The 17,826-nt window shown below is 34.8% G+C and overlaps 1 long non-coding RNA gene across 6 annotated transcripts; it reads right to left on the reverse strand.

Moving 5' to 3' along the window:
* Positions 1 to 357: 357 nt before the first annotated feature.
* Positions 358 to 16,505, reverse strand: LOC105042171 (uncharacterized). 6 transcript variants are annotated; one of them, XR_012139636.1, is made up of 6 exons: positions 16,413 to 16,505; positions 15,784 to 16,120; positions 15,555 to 15,648; positions 14,558 to 14,657; positions 7,490 to 8,501; positions 358 to 592 (listed from the first exon to the last, which is right to left on the reverse strand). It is a non-coding gene; the product is annotated as an uncharacterized lncRNA (long non-coding RNA). The 6 variants fall into 6 exon arrangements; XR_831481.4 differs by having other exon boundaries at positions 7,490 to 7,562; positions 8,266 to 8,501; positions 15,555 to 16,120; XR_012139638.1 differs by having other exon boundaries at positions 7,490 to 8,158; positions 8,266 to 8,501; positions 15,555 to 16,120.
* Between the last annotated feature and the right edge of the window lie 1,321 nt (positions 16,506 to 17,826).

Here is a 17,826-nt window from a genome sequence, read left to right on the forward strand (position 1 = left end):
GTTTGTGCAGCACCTCATCGAGCTCTTGCACCCCAACCATTTGATAATCTAGTCAGACTAGCTTTAGTTGTAATAATTGATGCTAGAAGAAGGTAGGGTTGAAATGTGCTGGACTGAGTTGAGCCACACACAAGCTTGGTCCGAAAATTTTTTTGGAGCTATAGGATGTCCGAAAATATTCGAAAAATCCTAGCCCAAGCCTAGACGCAAACTTGCCCGGATCCATCGGGCCAGCCCTGCCTCCACACCACTGGAATCCGTGCAAGCCACCACACCAATCTGCCTTGATCTTGACAGACTTTAATTATCCAAGTTTTGCTCATAAACAACCAGCAATCAGCCTGACAATTGGCTCAAGGGCCCAATTGCAAGGGGCACTTAAAAGACTGATGTCCTTGGAGATTTTGAAAGAATACAACAGTCAAGAGGCTGGAACCTTGCAGCTGTAAACTAAATCCATGACAAGGTCCTTGGCTGAAGATCCAATTGGCGCCTGGATAATATCTGATGATAGAGTTTGGAACCACAGATCGGCTACATTTTGCAGGGTCATTGGTGGACTTACCGTTTGACCCTGGCACATGATCTCCACCTATTACAAGAGAGTTCAGTCAATCAGACAGCAAAATTTGCACACTAAGCACAATTGGATTATAGATCAGTCAAACATACATATATGTATGCTCTAAATTGGGCATCTAAAGCACATCAAATCTAATGCTTTATGAGTAATTCTACTTTGTCCACGAAAGCTAAGAGCAAGAAACTTAAAACTGCATCTTTTCACAAACATCACATTGTTATTATGTAAAATGATGCAACGTTTGTGCGTACAAGTTAATATATGGTTTTTCACATTTCATCTTCAGTTTTCTAATATAGAAAGCGGAGATACACTGCAAACATCTCATAAAGATGAGAATATATGGTGACAAAATTAGGTTATAATTATAAGCGTGTCAAACTAAATGAAACGTGAGGGCACAACTATAAATATTAAGTGATGAAGAACGATTGTGATTTAACAAGTATTGAATCAAAGAGTTTCTTGGAAGCATGATTAGGGATTGCAGTTCAGAATGATTAAGGATGATTTTAGTGTTGCCATGTACTTATAGATGAATCAAGGAAAATGTAGGGAAGCATAATTCAGATTTTTAAAATTGAATGTACTGAAGCTAGATTCCAGTCTAACTGATATTATTAGGGAACTAAGAGCTAAATCAGATATTGATCTGATTTTGGATATATCTAAATAAAAAATAAACATGAATGAACAAAAGAACAGAAGAGAGAATAATGAAGTAAAATGCTAAGAGAAAGACACAAACAAGAATGAAGGTTATTATTTAATAAGATTTAGTTAATGCTAAAAGCAACACAAGGTAAAACAGATGAACAAAGCTTTGAAAGAAATAAAGAAAGGAAAAGTGAATGTTAGTAGAGAAAATGGAAGGACAACTAAAATTAAGGAGCGTAAGTGAAATTCAAGTATTCTAATACCTTGCATATTGAACACAGATACATATTATATATTTACTTCTTGAAAACTATTCGTTCAAAGCTTCATTATATGTAGCCATTTTTAAGCTTTCTAGGGGTGAGCATATTTAAATATTTTCTTCAATTTTTGATATGACATAGAAATATATTTAATTTAAGAATTTGAAATGTTACATTTATTTCTTCTAAAATATGTATTTCTTGTGAAACATATTGGATTAAATTGTTTTTCAATAATCTTTTGAAGTACCATAACAAGGGTTATTTAGAGGCCCCAGGCCATCAAGTCATATATTTATTATGTATCCCCTCTTGTGACTAAAGAAAATGAATGAAAAATATAAATTGGTAAAAATATAGCATATATACTTGAATGAATAAAAATAGATCACTATAATATGATAGCAAACAACAAAATAAATATTGAAGTATATATGGTTAGGTTTGTTCAGTTTTGGCAGAAACAATGCAAAACAATCAGGCCTTGATAAAAATTCAAAACTAAGGACAAGTTTTAGTTTGGTCTCGATCAAAGTATATTGGATCTATCGAAACTTAAATCCATGTAGTAGAGTATCTAACAGTGATTAGCTTTCGTTTAGTCATTTGTTGCAAGTTTGTCCACATAAGGTATGGAAGTCATTGATGTCCACTCCTTAGATTGAACTGCCATTTTATGTTTAATCTCTCATGATCGAAAATTCTTTATGTGGATGATTTTGATGACCATTTTGTGTTCAATCCATGGCATATTCATATATGTATACAGAACAGGAATTGTTGTGTATGGAAACATGCCTTAATTTCTATGTCCAAAGCACATTCTTAACTTTGTTCAGGGACTAAAAAAAAATGCTATGTATGAACTAAATGTAAAATAGTAGTCAAATGGATCGAGTGTTAAGATATATAGATTATTGTTAAACTTGGAATGATGGGTTATTTGAACTGTGTATAATGTTGGTTACAGATTGACTGATAATTATTTTCTTTAGTTTTACAAAAGATCTTCAACCATTTTTAGCAAGAGGTAAGATCTTCAACCATCTCCTTCATCTATATATGATTGGATATGAATTATCTTCCTCGTTTAGTCCATAATTAATAGACAAATCGATGCCACACTTCTTTTTTCTCAACTTTCCTCTTTTTTTAATTATTCTTAGGATAGGACTTGGCACAGTGGCAAGGTTGCTTTATTTTGACCTAAAACAAAAAGCAACTTCTCCACAAATGGAAGTAAGGCCATCTGACACTCCCCAAACCCTATAGGGGTGGGAGCCTTATGCATTGGGATGCCCATTTTTATGGTTACCTCTAATAAGGGCCACCAAACAAGGCATGCTTGATCTAGCAGGGAAAACAACAACCAATCATCTCCTAGAACTTGATTTCTCAAGCATGTAGAAATTGCGACGGACAAGTGGCAACAACCATCCAGCATGGAAGGGTACAAATAACTTTACCAGGTTTGCCAGCCTATATTTTGCTCTCCGACTTCCATGCTTTATTGCTGGTATCAAAATTGTACTGATTCTTTTATCTAACTACATCTACAATTTGAGAATTCACGCCTCAATTAGATCCTACCATCAGCTGCTCTTTTTTTACCCTTGTAAAATATCATTTTGCCTTACTACTAGTAGCATCTTAGCTCACTTCAGACTTAGTTGTCACAACATCATGTTGTCATTGTTTCACAACATCATGTTGTCATTATTTTGATTGATCAGCTATGTTGGTGCATTGTTCTCATATTCCTTTCCTCCATGGTAATTTGTCACTAGGGTCATCAAGAGCTTGTTTATTGAACTCTACATTGAGCTCTAAGTCAACCTTCACAATTCATATATATGCTACCATATCATCATTTTGAGATCATCTCATGTTGGTCAGCTACAATTTCTCAAACTGCCAGTTTCCCAGCAAACTCCTATGGTGACCCATCCTGATTTTGAGGGATAGCAACAATGGGGGGAGGTTAGTGATTGTAGATTATAACAGATGAATAATTGCTTCTTTAGCTTCTCAAGAACCCTAAAAATAGGGGATTTATCTAACAAATTATCTTACGTTCATTTGTATGATTCTAAATACCTAAGTTTTAATTGGAATTTTGAAAAGGACTAGAACCAAAAGAGAAAATTCTTTTTTTTTGGGTAAAAAAAGGAGAAAATTCTTTAGAACTTAGAGATGTGAAGAGGGAACCATAGGAAAACATGAAATGCATTAAATTCGCAAACCAGTCCTTGACTATAGTCATCATCATATACAAACTTAACTATGTTTGATGCAACCAACATTATAGCCAAAAATAACAAAATTTTAGGGTGTTACAATCTGAAAAGGAGATTTTCAAGAGAGGAGATGGTATTGACTTTCCATGTCATGGCATTCCTGGAACATCTGAATTCAAACCAGAAACTAGTAGAGACTTTGTGATTTGGTACGTAGGAGTAGAAGCCAAAATTCTGAATTTACAAACTCATCAGACACATAATTTCAATCATATTAGCTATTGTACATTATCCACGATTTCAAAAGTACAAGTAATAGTGGGAAAGACAAGATTGGTGCCTATGATAGGGATTCCACATATGACATGGTGAGACCCATGGATCCCTCAGGCATGTTCTTTTCGTCTGCTTTATGTCCTTTGGATGTATTTGTAATTGGCCATATAGAATTCTTTTATGATCTAAGATATTTATTTCATACTTATTTTGATTTTGTTCCATTAATTTGATTTGTTGATAGTATTAATATATAATAGGTTCATTCTTGCCAATTTAGATATAATCATGTTAAGTAGTTTTTCCAATGTGTCAAATATGTGGTTCAAATGGTTGACCCAGTGTTCTAGAATTGTTGATTCGGTCCAACTACTTTTTTAAACTATGTCACCAATTTATATATGGTTTGCAACAACAAGTCAACTACTTAAGAGGATAAGCTATGAGATTTCTCCTCTCAAAATCTAGCTGCATTCTTCCATCTCTTTCTCATCAACATTGACCTTTTTTTGGTCAGTATATTGTCTCAATGAACTCTGACAATGAATCAAGTTTTAGAGATTGAATAATTGTTGTGAGATAAGCTTTAAGAGTTTGAGGCAACTGCACCACCAATTCATGGTTCGACTGCAGTCAACTGCCAGAAAGGATAAGTTGGAGAATCCTCTTTTCAAATATTAGCCTTTTTACTCAATCTGTTCCTTGGCAAGAACATCCTTTCCAGCCTTGTCATGGCTTGACAAAGCTCTACCAACAAATTAAGGTTCGATGATGAATAATTCTTGATAAGCACTTAGGTTTTGAGGGTCGAAGGTTCCCATATATTAGGTTTTCTTTTGTCCTCACCTCCATGGCCTCAATACAGTAATAAAAGGAATAAGCAAGAGAAGAAAATGCTTGATAGCTAATTATGTTGCTCGACTCTCTTTTATTGTCGATTTGATCCCCTTCTATGGCCTTGATTTGCTTGATGGTAATAGCAATGATTATAGGGAAGTGGAGGGAAAGGTTGTCGAGGCTCCTCATTGGATGATATTGGTGATCAAAAGAAGACATGCTAAAGGCTTCTCACATAATGGCAACGTTGATGACTGAGAGAGAAGGAAAAGAGAAGAATGGAGCAGATGACTGACTAACTAACACGGATCATGAGTTGAGACTCAACAATTCAGGATCTCTAGTTTTTCCTCTAATTTAATTGACTCATGTAGGTCATAAACAGTGTGGCAAGGTGGTTTGAACTGTTGAAATGCCCAATTTGATGGGGTTGAATGGGTTTGGGAAACATTTTGGTTTATAAATGACCCAATCTATATTTGTGCCAGGTGATGGATTGAGTGCATAAACCTGATCGATCTGTTTGGTTCTTTATACACTGATACGATCGCATATATTCGAATTCTTGTCTAACAATTTGTAATACTTTAGAATGATGTTAGTTGTTCCATCATTTTTTCTGCATGTTTGTGGATAATGTCATTTTATTTCTATACCGGTGAATGTGAAAGTACAAAGTATGATCAATCATACCACGCTAAGCATAACTTGGCACAATCAAGATAAAATAATACGTGAGTCATTGTGCATATGAAGAAAGCAAAAATCTACATGGGATAAAATTTAAAATTCAATTGATGCTTTTATAGAACCTTAAAAACTATTAAGATTTCTATAGTAGTTTGTGAGGTGGTTTCATGTTATATAATGATACAAAGAAAGGATTTTGACAAAAAAACAAAAGACAAAGCATCAAAATCAAGAGATAAAGCAAGCCTACATATCACAAGAAATATGGAAGTTATTTTACTATTTTGTAGTTTGCTATATGTTGAAATTTGTCTCAAAATTACTTTACACATGAAAGTAAATAATTGGCAAGTGTGTCAGCAAATATGCATCTGTAAATACTAATGGATATAACTGGCAATCAGCATAGCAAAGCATGCAATGTACGTGCCATGCCGATGTCTTAACAACACAATACTGGCATGGCATTGGCTGGCTATCAATTGTTGGAGTTTTACTATCCCAAGATGTCCTATCATCCTAATACATCCTAGTTGGCATTGTTCAATATGATAGCTACATATCATGGCAGCTCCAAGCCAACAAACTATTAGCACCTTGTATGCACTATAGTGAATTTCAAGAATACTTGTAAATAATATGGTGCAAAAACATGTTGATTTGTCCTTAGTTTTTATCTTATGGCATTTGTTGCCTTCTTATTTTCTATTGTCCCCTATGTCATCATTTTCACTCCTAGACTCCTAATGACATGTTCCTTGCTTATGAATATCCTGAGAAACACTTCACTAGATTATGCCTTCTATCTTCAAGTATTTGAAAACAAAATATCGACATCCATGACATGATTAAAAGTCAAGTCCTTAAAACAAATATGATTTATACTCTTATCCATAATGTAAATTAATTAAGGCTGCAAATGGATTGGATATAGTTCCAATGTCAATGTATCCATATCCATTTTTATTTTTATTTGATGGATATGGATATGATCACAAATATTAACAGATGCTAATGTCATCACCCTCATTAGGTAGTGACGAAGCATTGTATTTCTATGAATAAATTAACTACAAAATATGCTATTTTAGTTGTCAATTATCCTTTCCAGATTTGATTTATAAACTATCCGACAAAATCTCTCCAATCAATCCATGTGTTATACACATTCCTTTTCTTTATCACCATCTGAGTGGTTAAAGTTTTGAGTACTGCTCCCAGGATCCTGTTTCATGCACACCAACAGTGCTATCGTATGGCATGAGACGATTGATGTACGTTTTAGAAATTAGCAAAGTACAGAGGGGTAGTCAAACATGAAGGTGCCAATGCACTAGAAATGGGCCCAAGGAACTTTCTACGTGTACATAATGGCACCTCATAGCATTATTTTACTGAAATTTATTCTAATAAAGAATAAATGGTGAATATAAAGTTGCTAAATTCAGAGATTTAATTACGGAAAATTTATATTAGGAGATACAGATTGCTTGTGGAAAATTGATTTGCTCTCTAATTAAACTTTTGATGCGTCATTTTGATAGTTGGGGCATTGTGCTTAATAAATGCTCCTGAGGCATTCATTAACATGAAGTTAAGAACCTTATAAAAATAGATAGCATAAATAATGACAATTGATACACGTGAATGATTGTTTCAGTAAAACTCACAGTTTTTTCTCCAAGAATACAAATAGAACTAAACTAGCTGATATGCTACCTAAAACAGCATTTCCTGAAAATTTTCATCCACAACGCATGACTTCTATGTTTAATTAGCAGAGAATTCTTAAGTCCTTTTGTTAGTTAGCGAAAGCAAAAGGATGCAAAATTCAAAAATCCAATGTTCATTTTAGGACAAATTGTGTAACCACTGTCTATAATATAAGTACCTGCAATCAGAATAAGCATGATCAACTGCATTAAGAAGAAAAATTCAAAACTCACCTTGGATTCATTTGAAATATCAAGTTTCCTTGTCAGATACTTTTGGATATAAGAAATAGGTAGATTACCATCTCTACAACACAAAAAAGATATGGGATGAGTCATCTGTTAGAAGTCATTGACATGTCTTCATTACAGCACTAAATAGGTTTGAGCTACTTTATCGGAAAACAAAAAGGAGTATATATAGGGAGTTAGGCATCGGCAATGGCTTAGATGCATCAACATCAGATATAGTAAACCTAAGTCAAAAGGATTGTTGAATATAGGTCAAGAGGGTTAAAAAAAGGGTGGGATAGAAAATCAGTTGGATGGCTGTAGCCAAAAGGGATTTACATGGATCCTCACGTTTAAGGATCTGATGTTATGTAGACAGACTTCAAAGTACTATTTTGAAGATAATAATTATGTTTGTCAATTATGTTATATGCTATAGCTAAACATACCATTGCACAGTACATAAACAAGCCAATGGGAGATAATCTACTACAATTGGGCAAAAGAGTCTCAATTAAATACAAAAAGAAAAAAATAACCGGTAAAAATAATAGTTAAGGATGCAAAAGGGGCATTGGAAACATATGCTCTTGACTGTGTAATGGGAGAAAGTGTACTCATGTAAGCCTAAAGTATCTTGCAGGTAACTGGTTCAACGAGGAGCTTCCTTTCCTAAAACCATTATGCACATATCAGAAAGATGATAGAGACAAAGGATCATAAAACATGATTTTTATAGAATTGTTTACAGCTATGATAGAGAAGTAATAGTATCTCACTAGCCGACTGCAGCAACTAAATAAATCCAAAACTGATTTAGTTGTGCTTGAGCTGAGGTTCCCGGCTCCCTCCACTGGCGAACTCATCCTAACCTTCTAGCTCTGGCCCCCACTGAAGAAATGGATACTTCAGCAGTAAGACCGTTGGCTTGATTTGCTTCAGCAACAGAAGTCCCAACATTTTCCTTTTCATTTTTAAATGGAAATATTTTTTCCCTTATAGATTGTGATCAGGTCTGCATATGATCAAGCAGTAAATGAGATTAAACTTACATTTCAGCACAAATTTTGTGAACGAAGTTCCATAAATTGTACCACCTAGCAGAATAGAAAAAAAAACCATCATATAAATTTCAGATACATAGCATAGAGATGCTTGAATATGTTATCAATGGTTTACAATATCCACAAGGTTTCAGTACCTTCCTACATTTCCCTGATAAAAATAAACAAAATATCCCATCATATAAAACAAATATAAGAATAGGATGATCAGGTGGCTTTACCTTTTATCAATGCAATTGACAAGCTCAAAAAGGATAATTGGCAATATTTTGGACATAAAAGCAAAACAAGAGAAAGGTTCACTAAGAAGCCACAATGTAATTTGCATAGGACATATTGAGCAGAACTTAAATAATTAAGCAAGTTTTAGGTCTGAAGAAAAAAAACATAACGCTTAATCAATACAACTAAATTGGAGTCCATAAATGCCAGACCCAGAGGTATTTGACTATGTAATAGTATTATTTTCTTCGTTGCAATATGTGTCCTTGCTAATGTCTCAAAAAATTAGTACCATCACAAGTTTGATACTTGATCATATTATATTTGTCCAAAGTCCACAGTAACATATTTATGATCTTCTCATCATTGGAACATATATATAGAGCAAGGTGAATTCTGTTACTGTTCCTGCAACCTCCATTAGGAATCACAACGCAATAAGATGCTCTAGCACCTTCACATTCTTGCAACCTCCATTTTCTCAAAACATGGAAATGCCATCACCATGTCACAATGCTGTGTTCCTCAGACCTTTACCCTATACTGATGAGATGGAGCCAATGGGTGCCTAGGGGGAAGGGACCATGGCGGCCCTAAATTTTTGGAGTACTGTTACGATCCCTAATGATGAATATATGTGGGCTTCCTAAACTTATGCACTGCAAGCCCCCTTCCCCCGCCTCTCCTAAAATCTTGCTAAAAATCTTTTATCTCATCCCACTATAGAGAGAAAGGACTTGCACCTTCTATCTACTCTCTCATCTTTATCCTATGGAAGTTGCTTCTAATTGGAAAATTAATAACTAAAAACTATGCAATAAAACTTGCCTTCACAAAAATCTTCCATGTAATCTTTCATATATATCTTAATCCCCTCTCTTCTCTTTAAATAAAAATATATAAGAAAGAAATTCTTCCTATTAAAAAACTAGAAAAAGGATATCTTTACTTGCCAAGATTCTTACACCATCATAACTTGACTGAACTCGCCGACCCCTTTGAATTTCCCCCTCCTCTCTCTCAAAAATTAGAAAACTATAGACTTAGATGATGTTCCCTATATTTATTTGGTGGCCAAGAGGATCTCCTTGGAGCAAGTATGTTGTTTTGTTATTTATCTCAATTCAAAATGCTATTATGCTATGTTCCATTGATGAATATCAAGTTTTTTATCTTGTTTTATTGTGCTATTGTCTAGTAACATCTATTTGAATATTAAAGAATTCCTGGTTCAACTATGATATGCTGAAATAGATTTTGCTTTGGTTTTGATTAATGTTTTAATCTCGTAGAAAATAGACAAAGCTTTTGTATTTAACCATATTTAAGCACAAACAACTGTGTGACCATTAAAATCTGATAATCTAATAATATTTAGATACACTAGAAATCTGCTGCAAATAATTACAAATTTAAATTCTTATTATGGAACCAACATGGTTAATTAAAATATTTTTATCATCTTTAAAGTTTTACATATTATGTTATTGAATTGGACTAACGTCACTATAATGTGAACATCATGTAGTGTTGGAAATTCTCATAAGGTGTGCTTCTATTGATTATAGATCGATTTGTTACTCTGATTTATTACGAAGTACATGCTAAATTGTCATATGAATAAATGGTTAAGGAGCCTCTGATTATCTATGATTATATTGTTATTTTGGGCCTTATTGTCATAGTCATGTAATATAGTAGATATCAGTATAGGCCTAACTCGATTAATGGATTCTGTAATGGATGGACCTCTTAGCATTATTAACTGAACTAGGTCCCCACTATACTCTTATATATAACCCTAGGGCATCAAAGATCTCTACTTTCTTAGGATGAAATTGTTCCATTGAGGAGATAGGCATAAAGTAGAGATGGAGAGGAAGATCTATCATGTTGTTGTTTTCTTCTTCTACAGAATGCTCCAACATCAATTATCAATGGCTGCTTGGGGATCTCAAGGTCTTGTTAGGTTTATGCTGATTTCTTTGAATGTTTCTGTGTTCTAATCTTGGGCATGATATCTATGGGTAAATTTCTATCAATTGCTATCAGAGTTGAGATCTTTATAAAAGGTTAGAATCAAAATAAAGAATCAAAGTCTTTGAATTCAATTTAAAATAAATAAATAAAGGAAGAAGAAGAGGGATGGATCTCTTTATGGCCATCCCCTCTTCTCTTCCTCTTCTTGCCGGCACGGCGGGATCAAACTCCGATGGCTATCGAAATGAACCAGCGGTGAGTCCCATGGAGTCCCATCCAGATCCAAACACAACAAAACAAAAAAAAAAGGGATGACTATACTCAGCTTCCCACCATCGTGCCTTTGCCAACTGGAGGGTTTGTTGAAGCATATGGGCAACTTTGTTTTGGGAGTATACGGTCTCGTGTTCTCATGTGAAGATATTGTCCATGTCTTTTCAACCATTGCTGATTGATTTTGCTTCTTCAATGTTGGTTATCATCCGATTGGTTGTTTATGGATGCATGCTTATTTACATGAACCGATGCATATTTATGAGCTAGTACTGGAGTCCTACATAACAGTTATTTTTATCCATTAAGACACAAGCTGGCCGTGATCTTGGCGAATGGTGGCACCAGATGCTGGCCCAACCTCTCCCTTCGATCTGATCACAAGGAATCAAAAAAAAAAAAAAAAAAATCAAATGCCATCAAGGCACGACATTGGCGGCTACCTAGCAGTAGCATTAAGTTTTAATGGCTGACAACCTACAGTTTCCCACCTAGTATGGCCACCAGCGATCATTTTCTTTGATTAAAAAGGGTAATCATCAAGTTCTATCTTTACCGACAGTTCGACCCCTCAATCGCCAGTGAAGTGGTGGCAGTGGACTTAGGGTGGCATCGAGCCACCGATTGAAGACCCGATAGCCATCAGCAAAGTATTTAAGTGGAGGGGGCACCAGTTTTGGCCCTCTTTTCCTCCACCTGATTGGGAGAAGGAGAAACCTTTAACGAGTTTCGGGTTTTCAACCTGAAATCCGACCCTGATTAGCCCATATAAACTATTTGAGACATTTGCATTTTCATCCTCAAAGAAGTACATTATTTGTCATCAATGCTCAGAAAACTTACATTTTAATCCTTCTGATAAAATTTATAATATAAAACTCCCTATATTATTATTTAACCCCAGTTGGAGTTTGTTAATTGATAATAGTCCTCCATAAATTTGTTATGTCCCTATGATAAAACTTTATTATATTGAAGTGCCTGGATTATTTTTAGTCTCTGCTCTAAAGTTTATTACATAATGATCATTAGATAATTATGTTATGATCCTTGATTTATAGGATTGTAGATTTCAATGAATGGTGAATATCAAAGTGGCCCATTCATTGAGATTTGCAGGATTTGTCTATTTGGTGTTTCAGAAGATTAGATATGTTAATTTTTTAATTGATTGCTTGTTATTAGTGCATTGAGTTAAATAAATAGATTCATGGATATGGCTGGTTGATCCCGAATATGAAGGTTTGGGGATTTCAATGGATGGTAACCATCAAAATGACCCATTCACTCAGATTCATAGAATCCTTTGATATGTATTTTGAAGGGATTGAAAAGCATTGCGAAATTATTGCATACAATCATCTCTCCAAAGGAAGTTTATTGTATGTTATAATTCTCATATAGAATATTTTATGACTAGTAAGTGTGCATAGTCTAAAGATTTATTTTATCAAAATAGATGAATCTTCGAAAGCTAATGGCATCTTACTAGTTGATTTCACTGGATGCTGGAGAGATACCTTATGTAGGTTGCTTTTTTTCCAAAGAAAGTTTGTAGTATTGTACCAAGAGCTCTCATTGAAATAATATTTATAAAAGTTTTCAAGCATATGCATTGTCCATATTTATCTATTGATTAATTGCATAAAGGTTGTTTAGCAATTAGTAGCTTTGCATTGAATAACATTAATGCTTCTATTGAGACTGATTAGAATAAACTACAAAATATGGACACATGACATTAAGCTAGTACTGGGTTTGATAAATTTGAATGTTACATTGCATGATAATCCTCTATCTCAGGTCATTAGTGAGAATCTCTAGAATAAAAGCTGCCTATGAAAAGTGGTAGAGTGAATCGTCTTTCCCTAGAGATCATGAAGAGGTCCATTTTTTATTCCATTCTTGATTTTATACTTAAGAATGGTAACACTAAGCTGTTGTTTAACCTCATTAGTAAAAGGTCTGCAGAATCTAATAGGGCATTGGCTAATGGATAAATTAATCAATATAAGATATAATGGTCTAATGGTGTTAGGACTTATATTATGAAACTAGAGAGTATTGCTCGTCAACTTAGTAGTTTGACATCCCTATCTCTAATACTTTTCCTGTTTATCAAGCTTTTAATTTTGTTCAAGAGTTTTAATATCTTAGGGAAAAGGATGAGAGTGCTAATCCATCATGTTCTAAAAGTTCCATATATAATAAGAAAAGGATAATGGTTCCAAAAGGGATAGTCAGACTCATAATCCTCAAAAAGAAAATCAAAATTCTAGATGCCCATAAGCTACTACTAAAAAAAATTTTAAGTGCTTCTTTTGCAGGAGGAAAGTTTACAAGAGATTTAAATATTTCAAGAAGGAGAGTTTGCTAAAGAAGAAGAAGAACCATGAATGTAGATTGTGTTGTCCCTTAAAAGATAGTTGGCCAAGGACTAATTCTCTATATTGTGGCATAAATGATTGTGTCATATTTCTAGAGAGAGGATTCAAGGGTTAATTGATGTGCAATTTTGCCTTCACTTAGCTTTAGTACATTCACTCTGTGTTGACTATTTTGAGGGCAAATTTACCAAAACTAAAAACAAAGAGTCCACCCATAGTAATAAATTTTTAAAATTTATTCGTATAGATATCAATGAATCTCTAAGAACTGCTATTTATGGTAGTAGATATTCCATTATATTTATTGTTGACTTTTCTCACTATGGGTATATCTATCTTCTAAAAGAAAAATCCGAAGCACTAGATAACTTTGAAATCTTGAAAATTGAGGTTGAAGAGGCAACATGGGAAGATGGTTGAGGTGGTGAGATCTAATTGTGATGGTGAATATTATGGTCGATATGGTCAATTGGCTAACAAATGAGATCGTTTGTCAAATAGTTGTAGGAGTATGAGATAGTTGCTTAAAACATCATGCTTGGAACTCCTAAGTAAAATAGTATGGTTGAAAGATGTAATTGTACTCATAAGCTCTTTCATTTCAAAATAAGGGCTTTGTCTCTGTTCTTGTGTGCTAATAGGAGAGGGGCCTCAAAAGGCTCCCACCCTCTCTCTCTCCCGCCCCCTGCTTCCTATGCTTCTGCAAGCAATTTATGTTGAGGTAAACGAGCCGAGCACTCAAACTTGTTGGAGCTTGGCCCCTTTTTTTAGTTGACCTAAGCATGAGGAAGAGGATCTAGTGCTGCTTATGGACAGCTTGAAGTAGCACTACCTTGTCTCATTCATAGAAGTTAAGAAAGTATACAAAACACTCATCAGAGCAATCACAATAATATTATAGAAGAGGTTTGATCTCCAAAACTGACATTTTGATGCTCATATAATCAGACGATCAAAATATCCAGGGTTCTTTGGGAAGTAATTAGATTAACTATATTCTGTAGACCAGGGCATGACATCAATAGTCCAACATGTGATGAAAAATAAGAAAGCAAAAATAACAAATGGATGTCACTGCACTAGCTAACGATAAAAGGATGACAAACTTGCAAGTACACTGACAAGCCAATAGATAAAAGGTTTACCTGAGCTTTTTGAATGAATTGCAACCAGGATCAATATTGCATATGGGACAATGATCTACCTCCTCATCAGCAAGCTTCTCAAAAATACACTTTCTGCAAACTGCTTGAAGGACAGAAATATGAGGTGTCATATACATGCATTCATACATAAATGCATACATATATGTTTAAGGAAATTTTTTCTATAAATAATTTATAGAAATTTCTTGTAAGATGGCATAAATTAATTAAAAAATCAGAGATAGAGAGAGATGTGTTGTAACTTGTACCCGAGTGAACAGAGAAAAATTAAGATAACAAAGCCAAATGTGATATGTAGTCCAATGTTCTATGAAAGAACTTCTTGAAATGGAGTAGAGATATGAATGTATTGGCAATGCTACCAAAACTCAACAAGAAGATAAAACTAAAGTTTAACTATTGATATTGGCATTTGATTTGATGTAAACTATTAAATTTGAAGTGAAAAAAAAAAAAAAAAAAGTACAACAAAGAACATTGTGACAAATGCATAGCAAGACTGCTTTGTGAACAACAAATAATTCAAGATCTACAAATGTTCCAAATCACTTAGAAGAAGTACTGGATTCTACTAAACTTCATCAACAATGACAACACTCACAGAGGCTATGTATAGAATGAAATCATCAAATCAAAGAATAAAATCACTGATCTATATTTTGGATGGGAAAGAGTTGTAATATTAACATAATCATAAAACATAATTAAAAACACTATTCTATATTTGTTAAAGGGAAAAGAAAACAAGTCAAGTGAAATCCTACAACCAGTGTTATATGGGAAAAAAAATCGTTTGAGATCATGTGTTATAAACACTACCATCCAACACACACATGAAAGTTCTTTTTTCATTTTCGACCAAAAACTCATGATAAATCTCAAAGCCCAAATGCAGTAGCTTGATAGATCAAATACAACTCAACTAAAGAATAGAAACAAATAAATTGATGCATGCTATTGCTCCTGATCTCCGCACCTGAGGTCGGGCAGCCGAGGTGGAGGTAGCCGAGGTACTGCTGCCACTAGAGCTCCGCCCAAGAACCTGCAAAATGTCCTCACCGGGGTGTTCTCTGGTGAAGACCCTTCAACGCTCAGATCAGGAGATGGAGAACAATGAGAGGGAGAGTGGGAGTGGAGAACTTAGTTTCGAGGGTCTCAATGCCTCTTTATTTATAGGAGAGAAATCGGAGTCATTCGAATTTTACGTATTGATTGAGTTGGCGAGAGTTCTTTCTTTTTGGGGGAAGTTCTTCTCTATCTGGACTTTCCCAATTTGCTGGAGAGGCGAATTCTGTCAACGGTGGTCCTCCGACCATAGTTCGGGTTCCAGCCAACCCAAAATAGCTCGTCCAGAGCCAGGTGAACTCCTCCGCATAAGTCGAGGACCCAGCTACTACGTCTACTATGGTGAGCGTCCGGCAACTTTTGGGCCCATAACAGATGTGTTGTTTGATCTGGTCCATCTTCTGAAGTTCGATCGATGCCGAGGATGTATCTAGCCGAGGCCGAGGTGGAGATCCACAACACATGCAATCACATAACCTAATGCATGAAGGTCATGGAACAATATATTATCAAAAAGACAGCCTTTTTATTCAATTCTAAACAAAAAAAGAAAATGAAGCCTTGAATCAAATAGAACCAAATAATAATTGGAAAAAATAATAGAATCCACAGATACATCAGAACATGCGATGAATGTACCAAAAATAACAGCAATACCATGTCCCAAAAAGCCAAAAACGCCAACCAATAGCATTAGAAAAAGGAAAACAGATCTGAAAAACAAGACAACTCAAGAGTAGAAAAGTAGGGCAGAGAAGAGGGGACTCACAAGTATGGAGGCAATCGGAGATGGTGGTGGCATCAGTGACAAGCTTGTGGCAGATTTGGCACGTCATGAAGGCCTTTAGGAGGTCCTGCTTGAACCCTTCAGCCAACTGCCCTTTCCACTCGTTGGATGACTGTCTTCATTCAGCCTGCCAAAGACTGTAGCCGGGGGCATCAAGAAGTGTGTGTTAATCAGAGGCAGTGGGGAAGGAGAGAGCACAAGCAGAGTGGAGGAGGAGAGAAGGAAAGGGGGAATTTTTTATGATGGAAAACAGAGGTGAAACGTTGAGAAGAGTGTCACCTTTGTTAAAAAATTTCGGCCTTATTGGTCTATTTATGGTAGTTTTTCTTCAGGGATATTTAATCTTGGATTTGTTAGTATGTTGTCGGATGTCAACATATGCACAATATCAAATCATTTTTTGCAGTTACAAAAGAGAAAAAAATTATTAATGTTATTATCATATGTACAATATCACTGTCAGATGTGGAATATAATAATCATAATTTTTTTTTAAAAATATCCACTATTAGTTCAGATGATAGTGTATTAAACATATACCTTGAGAGGGATGTGTATTGTATGCGTCCATTGTTGATATTGTGGGGTTTTTTTTTCCCCATATTATGCTTATATAGTAGTTGGTAATGGATAATTGATTGGATGTATATGTTTTAATCTTGTGCTTATTGATATACACAAAAGTGAATCTCCAATTTTGCCACAATATATAAATCTAACTTCGGGAAAAGATGATGCTTTTGTATGTCCATGGATGGGAATAGTTGTTAACATAGTAATGATACCAAAAGATAGGAATTCCTTGCATGATAATGGATATTGATTGAAACAGTTGACTGAGTATAAACCCATAATAGCCCATATTTTTGCAAGTGATAATGGCCAAGATTCCGAGTCTCTAATAGGTGAATCTGTCTCTAATAGGCTCCAAGTGATAACGCAGAGTAGGTAAGCAAGTGATAATGGGAAGAATCTGAGAGTCTAATAGGTGAATATCTTCGCAGAGAAGGAAAGTTGAGAACAAGTTCTGGAATTGTGAAAAAAGCAACCAAAAAAGAAAGTATGTGTTGATGAATTTCAAATATATTGAGATTGTCAGTCTAAAAGGTATTTCAATTTGAATGTCTCTATATCGATTGCACAGAAAGGGCATCTAATTTCATCCTCTTGATTACCAATAATCTGTGCAATTATTTTTGGCTGCCGGTGGTTAGGTCCTGTCATTTTATAGAGTTTTGTGCACTTTATTTTGTGAGTAGTGTTGTGGTCCAGCATTTGCTTAAGAGTTGCTCTGTATTCTTTCTAAATTTATCTATTTTCATTTGGGGAAAATAAGGATTAGAAGATGTGTACTCCTTGGTATGAACCTTGTTTTATCGGAGCAATTCCAAAATTA

The sequence above is a fragment of the Elaeis guineensis genome, chromosome 3, assembly GCF_000442705.2.
Source record: "Elaeis guineensis isolate ETL-2024a chromosome 3, EG11, whole genome shotgun sequence".
Classification (NCBI taxonomy): Eukaryota; Viridiplantae; Streptophyta; class Magnoliopsida; order Arecales; family Arecaceae; genus Elaeis; species Elaeis guineensis.